Raw genomic sequence first — 7,581 nt, 5'->3', positions numbered from 1 at the left:
TTTCAGATGGTTTGAGTACGATTTTGGAAAGAAAAAATAATGTTTTAAATGCACTTCCGGTTTTGAATGCCTGATTTTCGAAAAACCAGGTAAAATTGCTCATTTTCATACTTTTGAAAATCATATTATTTAACATCAATAGGGAAAACTGATCACATCAAAGCATGATATAATGTTTAAACTTTGAATTGATGCAAAAATATCACGTTTAAAAGAATACACTTAAAATTAGTTAGCCAAGGGAAAATGCCTATAAACTGGAGGTCCCTCTGCCTGTCAACAAAGACAAAGAAGGAGTTTCCAATCTCTATGTATATATGTTTCTGGTCAAATATATGGTGTGATCACTCGAGCGGAACTAATCTCTAGTCACCTGGCACTGTGTTCCAAATACAATCACGACTTGTAACTGTACACTATCTCTGTTTTTATAGAGCGTTGCTACAATTATTTTGGTGAGAATAATGCTAGTGCTTTGAACTTTTTACTCAGCAAAATAGACTTAATTTATATTGTTCACTTGCCACTATATCGTTTGATCATGAGTTGACATGCGCAGAATTACTTTCTACATAACTTCCTATGAACACATGTGTCTCAGTTACGTAAGTTTTGTCTGTTATTTTTATGTGCGTGAACAAATTGTTGTGACTGCAGTTGATGAATCAATATTTTGGATTTATTTCGGTTTTATTGTTAAAATTTTGCAACCACTATCGACGATTTTGATATCTTTCTTTCTCACATCGTTTTACGACACCAAGCAAGTAGATCAATTACCATGTAAAGAGATCGTCAGTAAACTTAATTGAGAACTCGCTTAATTCGAACACTCGGATAATCGAAGTTTTATCTCGGTCCCTTCGAGTTCGTATTAACCGAGTTCCACTGTTATTATTGGCCATATAACCTTAGTGTCAAAAGAAAATAACTTGTCAATCAGATCTAGGAAATTTGCCATATTTGATCACTGGCCACATAACATTAAAGAAAAAGTCCTGTACCCCGGTATATATAATTGATCCTTTTTATCAGTCATTATGTGTTCGATCTAGATAAGCTGATCACCAGTCTGTGCTTTTGTGGTTTTCAAAATATAGCTCTAGATGTTTATTTTGTTATAGCTGTTTAGAAAGACCTTGACAAAGATGTTTGAGAGTATGGACCTGGATGTGATGTTTATGGAGACGAGTATGGGCTTGAAACATTTCCCTCACATGCACCTGGAATGTGTCCCCATGCCTAGAGAGACGGGGGGACTTAGACTCCTATCTACTTCAAGGTATTGCGAATAGTTAGTCAGAAAGGCTAGGAACTTTGATTGCTATCAATGGGTAGGCTGGAACTTATAGATGGTTATGCTTTGTATTTTGACCGACTATTAGATGATATGTATCTAGCCATGCCTTGTGTTTGCACATGTCTGTGTATCCATTTAATGAGGCCAGACCAAATGTTAGCATACAAAATACATAATGTTTATTACTCATGTAACATCTTCTTATTGTGTTATCTGAGTGTTTAATAAAGTTCTGTTTCTATTGGAAAGTCACCTGTTGTAATCTGGCTGTTTTATTGACGGGCTAGCCAAACATCAATTTACATCATTGGTAAATATAACTGTGTACTATTAGAACAATTATCACAAACCGATGTGTGAAACTTGATTTTGTTGTTTTCCTATACAAAAGAACATTCTGTGTTAAACAGTATAGAAATATAGGTATAAATGATAAAGAATGAATAGTATCAATGGTTCACTTGAAATACTATTGTCTTTTACAGCAAATCATTGGTACACTTCAATCCAGGTCGTTCATATAATTTGATCTTACACAATGCTTGTTGAGTCCGTTTTGATCAGCTGAAAGATTAAATTAAATACATTTCTTGTGCTCATTACAGAAAGCTATCCAGGAATCGGACACTGAATGGTCCCAGAATAAGAAGGTGGTCGACCTGAGTAAGAAGACTATCAGGCACGCTGTAAGTCAAACATTTATACTGTTCAGTTATATTTCAATGGCTTATTCAATTTCTTAGAACTATTTACATTCACTATGAGGGTGCAAATTAACTTTCTTTACTCTGTTACTCTACTTTTAGAACATGTTTTGGATCACTCTTTTTAGACTATGCATGCTAATTGACATTTGCTTAGATGTATGAAAATTTCAAATGCAACAAAACTTGAGAATGTAAAAATAGATTGCATATACAGTATTACAATTACATGTACTTGCAGTGGCATCGCTAGCAGCAAATTAATGTGCACGCAAAGTGGAGTCCGAACGCCGAAGGCGCGAGAAAATCGTTGTTTGGGGGGGTCCGGATAGTCCCCCTCCCCCTCCTTGAAAAAAATAAGATTTAGAATGGCAGAGATGAGTTTTACGATGTATTTTTATGATGTCAAAGCGTTCTGTTCTTAACGTAGTAATTTTGCGAAGAAAAAATAACATTGAAACATATTGATTTATATTGCAGATTGAAAATTACCTATAGTTAGAAATTCTAAATGTATATGTTTCCCAAAGGCCAAGAGGCGCGAGAATTTTTGTGTGACAGCTTCTAGGGGGTCCCAAGTCGAACAATTTTTTTTTTGAGAATTGATTGATGTGCACGCAGTTGCGTTTTTGCGTCAATGGTAGCTACGCCAATTGACTTGTCTATTGATTTGAATGATTACATGTCTATAATCTTTTTAACTTTTATCTTTTGTTCAAATTTTAGGTACCAAAGGGATTTCCCATTTTTTTCAGTGTGGACTTTGGATTGCAGGGCGGGGTTTGCCCATGTTATTGAAGACGAGCACAAGTTTTTCCTCGGTACTTTGGGAAGGTAGGTTTAAGGATAACATGTTTGGTCATCTTTTATATGCTGCATCAATTATCTTTTTGAGTCAGGTACATATACATATATACATGTTTCCTTTTGGAAAGCCAAGGTATTCTTTTTCTCACCTAACTGTGATGTTATCTACCAAATTTGGTCAGAAATATTCATGAGGAAGGAGGCAGAATTTTATGTAAACCGGGCCAAAAAGGGATATTGGAGAAATTAGATTAGAAATTAGATTTAATTTGCTACTAATCATAAAACTTTAAAAGATGATTGTAACCCAAATACTCAAAAACACATTTTAGAGGACAGTGGAACAAGTTTTGTAGGTATGGTGAGTTTGACCCTCGTTGAAGGCAGTAGAAGTAGAGATAGTAGGTTAGGAGAAGAAACCTCACTAAAATCGTCATCCTTGCAAGAATTAAAGGGGAAAGAGGAAACTATGAACTATCGTTTTATCAAAGGTTAAGTCTAGAAAGTGGATCTGGCTCACACTAACACAAAGAATGGCATCCTTATAAGGAAATAAAGTAAATTGTTTTTAAAATCCTTCTAAATTCTCTGTAGAAATTGTCTTTTTATATATGTCCATTTTAAATGAAATATTTAGGCGAGTGATACAACGCTTTCCTTGTTTTGTTTAGAAAATGAGTTTACATCTAGGCGCTATAGTTAATCTAAACAGATAACATCTGGGCCCTAATGGTTAATGTAAACAGATAAATAAAACAATTTTATACAGTCGTCAGATGTCAGATATGTGTGATAGTTATAATCATTTCTTTATGTTTCAGGAGATAATAGGTGGTATGCTGGATGTGGAACCTAGAATATGGAGGAAAGATCAGAAGGAAAACACTTTGGTATGACCAGAGGAAGAAAGTTCTACAGTTCTCCGAGTGGGTGGAAACCGCATGACTGGACACAGGATCTGCATCAGGATTAATAAAATAGGAAAAGATAAAGGATTATGATTCCATACTGTCATTATGAATAAAATGAAAGTATGCTGCCATTCTGTTTCTGTTCATAGGGATAAGAATGCATGTCACATTTTCAGGTCATCTGACCCGAAGGGTCAGCATGACCTATTGTCATCATGCACCGTCCGTTGTGCGCCGTCTGCCAATCACCGCCCTGTAAACTTTTCATTCCAATGTCTTCTTCTCAATAACCAGGATTGCCCAGGGGTAACTCATATTTAGCACTGTAGGTTGCTGGGATGTAGGGCTACCAAATTTGTTCAAATAAATGACCTTGACCTTCATTAAAGGTCACGGGGGTCAAATAGGCTAAAATCTTTAAAACAACTTCTTCTCAAGAACCAGAAGGCCCAGGGTAGTGATTTTGGGCCTGTGACAAGCTAACTGGGGATGAAGGGCTACCAAGTTTGTTCAAATGAATGACCTTAACCTTCATTCAAGGTCACAGGGGTCAAAAAGGCTAAAATCTTTAAAACAACTTCTTTTCAAGAACCAGACGGTCAAGAGTACTGATATTGGGCCTGTAAGATGCTTCGATGAAAAGGCTACCAAGTTTGTTCAAATAAATGACCTTGACCTTCATTCAAGGTCACAGGGGTCAAAAAGGCTATAATCATTTAAACAACATCTTATGAATAATGCAGAGGTTTAGAGACCTGATATTAGGCCTGTGGCATGCTGGGATGAAGGGCTACCAAGTTTGTTCAAATTAATGACCTTGACCTTCATTCAAGGTCACAGGGGTCAAATAGGCTAAAATCTTTAAATGACTTCTTCTCAAGAACTAAGTGGCCCAGGATACTCATATTGGGCCTGCAGCATGCTGGGATGAAGGGCTACCAAGTTTGTTCAAATGAAGGAACTTTACCTTCATTCAAGGTCACAGGGGTCAAATAGGCTAAAATCTTTAAATGACTTCTTCTCAAGAACTAAATGGTCCAGGATACTCATATTGGGCCTGCAGCATGCCTTGGATGAAGGGCTACCAATATTGTTTCAAATGAATGTACCTTTGAACCTAATACTAAGGGTGAACAGGGTGTCAAATAGGCAAAAATCCTTTACTTTGATATGCTTGGGATGAAGGGCTATCATGTTTTATTCAAATGATTGACCTTGATCTTCCATTTAAGGTCTCGTGGTGCAAATCATAGGCATCAAATTTATCAATGTCTCTCAAGAACCCCAGAAGTCCAGGGTACTGATATTGGGCAGTCGTAGCAAAGCTGGAGGATCTAGGGCATACCAAGTCTTTGTTCAAATGAATTAATTTCAGGTCACTGATGGGACAATTAGAAATGACCTATGATCAAGGGAGAGAAAGAGAGAGGGGATGGGTGCGTTCAAACTTGTCTCAGTAACATTTTCAGTCATAAAAAACAGGCTTAAAAAATGCTATTTCCCATTGACTGAGTGACAATATGTTGCTATTGCTACACAGTTGACGTGTACTTTAATGAATGAAATCAAACTCAAAAGAACAAAATTATTTGTATATTTACATATCACATAATTATACATTTCATAAAAATAACATAATAGTCTAACACACATAATTATACATTTCATAAAAATAACATAATGGTCTAACACATTGTAAGCACACCATACATTCTCATCTTCATCATACAAGAGATATTCAAGTTAATCTCAACTAGATTCCATTAACATGTGAAAGAGCTCAAACGTAAACGATAGTATATAAATATATATAGGTTATGTTTTACTTTGATAACACTTGTATAATCCCAGTGTTATCATCTTAACACAATAGTCGTAATTTACACAAGTGTTAAAGCTCTGTGCTAATTACTACACATATCAGTAAAGGTGCAGAAGGTATCTGCCATTTGAGTTGGTCAAAAATCAAGATTTATGTTATACAATTTAATGAACAAATAGAGACCATTCCAGTTAATTAGTACAATGCTAATTACACTATACTGTTTACCTACATATTTTAGTGGGCATTTAACTTCACTTGCTTGTTTCAGTTTCGATTAAATATTGTGTCATGATAGAATATGACCTGTATGTTTTATTATAAGTATAGTTAAAAAGTAGTTAGGAATGGAAATGTCTATATCAAAAACAATTGTTTTCTACATCTGGTATTTCATTTGTAAGACCAGTTTGTATCTAGTACGAATATCCTGTCCTTAGTGTATATATATATATATAAATAAAAAAGAACAATGTCCATGTGATGGTTTCCATATACATAAAAAACACAACTATAAAACAGTTTTTTCTCCCTAGCGCTTTCTCGGCTCATGCCGGTCTTCAGGGGTTTGAATTCTTTTATTTGTAAAAACATGACGTCATAGTACAATGACGTAATAAGTAAGATTACGTTCATGACATGGTACATAAAGATATTGTGAATGGTTCTGGATGAAAAAATAACAAAAAACATTGAGGACGAAACTAAAAACTAATATGAAGTTCACTTTGTTCCCGTTCTGAATTTAGCACAGGTTTCAATAAGTTGAATGAAATACTTTTCTTTATTTTCTCTTTTTAAAAGATCTGAAACGTGGACATTTCGATATATTGGTAAAATAAAAAAAATTATCATTTATGACAATGTTCAGTTTTATGGTAAATATCTGACATGGGTCTGTTTTGGTTTGTTGATCGGCTGTTGTAACTCACTTTCTCAATTCAAATACGTAAAAAAGGTGAAATCACTACTTGACTGTGTTCTTGTAAACAGACGGTTTCGCATAAACTCGTCTTTGATTTTTATTCAAATCATGCAAGGCATGTAAAGCTAAATATTCCCATTTAATTTAGCGTCCACCGTCTTAATCACAATTCGTAAGTGGGATAAAACTATATTTAGTGCCTGAACGCTTAGAGTACTTAGTTTTTATATCTGCGCAAAATCAGCATTTTCCTTGCAAGAAGTTTATAGATTATGGAGCTTGACAAGAAGCAAATAAAAGAAGGACCTATTTCATTTTAAGAAAATCGAATAAAGTGGGAATCCAAAAGCAATCATATAATAAGTCCAGTACTCTTTAATCCAATCAACGACATGTATACTTTTCCAATTGTACAACGGTTGTTGATGATTACATGAAAGATAGCGACAGGAATGAAATTGATTTTTTAATCTATTCAAGAAAATAATATATTGCAAGCGTTACAAACCTGTATTATTATGGTGCGTCAAATTCTTGATTCGAAAATGCAAAAATTCATGTCACTAAACATGCAAAAGCGTTGCCAAAACATAAATAACTTAATATGAAAAAATGTTAATACATTTCATAAATGTTTTTAATTTCCACATTTAAAACTAATATGAATTGTACATGAATGTGCGCGAGCACGCCGCAGACGTGTTGTGAGCAAAATAGCTCAGAAGTTTTTATATTTGAATCAGACAGGATAGGATTTGAGAACGAGAGTTTACATTACACCGCCAGTCACGACAAACAACCAAAAAACAGGACCAATCTCAGATATTTAACGAAGAATCTGAATATGTGAACATTGTTTTTATATAATTGGATCTTTTAAAAATAAAAGGAAAATTTTTTTTTTACCAAAATTAATCATTAAAAAGAGATTGTGTAAGAAGTGCCCTACACATTCATGACAAAGGCATATCCGCTCAACGGGATTAGGGAATGCATATTAATTTCGTCCTCATGTTTTTGTTATTTTCTTCCAGAACCATTCACAATATCTTTATGTACCATGTCATGACGTAATCTTACTATGACGTCATTGTACTATGACGTCATGTTTT

The sequence above is a fragment of the Argopecten irradians genome, chromosome 10, assembly GCF_041381155.1.
Source record: "Argopecten irradians isolate NY chromosome 10, Ai_NY, whole genome shotgun sequence".
Classification (NCBI taxonomy): Eukaryota; Metazoa; Mollusca; class Bivalvia; order Pectinida; family Pectinidae; genus Argopecten; species Argopecten irradians.
This window is presented reverse-complemented; position numbering follows the sequence as displayed.